Source organism: Bombus vancouverensis, chromosome 17 (assembly GCF_051014615.1).
Source record: "Bombus vancouverensis nearcticus chromosome 17, iyBomVanc1_principal, whole genome shotgun sequence".
NCBI classification, from domain to species: domain Eukaryota; kingdom Metazoa; phylum Arthropoda; class Insecta; order Hymenoptera; family Apidae; genus Bombus; species Bombus vancouverensis.
The window spans coordinates 644,158-645,464 of record NC_134927.1 but is presented as its reverse complement, the minus strand read 5'-3'; the positions used below and the strand labels follow the sequence as shown (position 1 = coordinate 645,464).

Here is a 1,307-nt window from a genome sequence, read left to right as displayed (position 1 = left end):
TTTGGATATGGTCGTTGTCACGACAGCCGTGTCGTCCGTGAATGTTGGTATTTTGCTGTTGGTAGTTATACGCAATCCAGTGAAACTAAATAGTTTCAAAATTGAAGTAGGCGAGAAAATTAGAGTATTATGATGGTGCAGGTCGAAAGGGCCTGATTTCCTATACAAAAATAAGTCGAGGATGAAGTGACAATTTTTGACACAAGACTTGGTTTTCCAGAAAATCAATTATGAAGTTCGGTCCACTTGACTCCGCTACTTTTTAAGTATACGCGTATCTACATGACGGAACTTCACAATTCATTGTTTGGGAAACGAAGCCAGGAAAAATTTTATAAATCTGTATGCACGTCTAAAAATACCATTTATCCTCATACATACACGTATGTTTTCTTAAATATTGTGTCTATTCGATAACATGAAATAACAAAACTGATCACTAAAGCTAACGCTCACACCGCGTTGAAAGTACTCGGTCTCGTCTGATCACGAAAGTCAAGCAGCGCTGGGCACGGTTAGTACTTAAACGGGTGACCGCTTTGGAACTCCGTGTGGTGTTGGCTCTTCTTACTTTTCTTAACACTTAGCCATCCGAACCATCGGATCTCTCCTCTGTGGAGAACATCGATGAGTGACCGAACGCGGGGAGATCTCCCTTTTTGATTTTAGCGACGCATTTTCTTTGTTGTTGTTGTTGTTGTTGTTGTTGTAATTATCAGTTATTGTTTACCTGGAATTGTTTCCAATTAATTGCGACTCTTTTTCCGCTTTTATAAAGTGCAATGTGTAATGAAATACACCAATTTAGTGTTCTTAAAATTAATTAAAAAGTTACACTATCAGTTATGACTAAGTAAAGTTATAGTCGAACAATACCACACTGTAAAAAAATATTAAAATGCATTATGAATTTTCAACTTCACTTTCAAGTCGTTTCATTTATCTTTAGTCATCTTTAATGTTTTTAATTTTACCTATATCTCCTTATACTTTTAATTTGATGTTTTGTATAAACAATATGTGAAATCGTTAAACAAAATCATTACCGCAAAATATAATTGACCACTTAAATAATTTTTAGACTTCTTTGTTTTTCAAGTATTAGCGAATATAAGTCCTCCTTACTTGGAAAAATGCACGGTGGACAGCGTATAGGTTAGCCTGTGCGAGCGTGGTTGGCTAAGTGTTAATAAGCTGTATAGTCGTATACATCGAGAAAATATCTTTTTAGCATCAAACGATTATCACCATACGTTGTATCATTCTCGCATACACGTTTACTTATACAGGGTGATTGGTAACTGGTG

The 1,307-nt window shown here is 35.7% G+C and overlaps 1 pseudogene; it reads left to right on the top strand.

Annotated features, from left to right (window-relative positions):
• Nucleotides 1-444: 444 nt before the first annotated feature.
• LOC117165321 (5S ribosomal RNA) lies at nucleotides 445-563 on the top strand (annotated as a pseudogene).
• The last annotated feature ends 744 nt before the right edge of the window (nucleotides 564-1,307 follow it).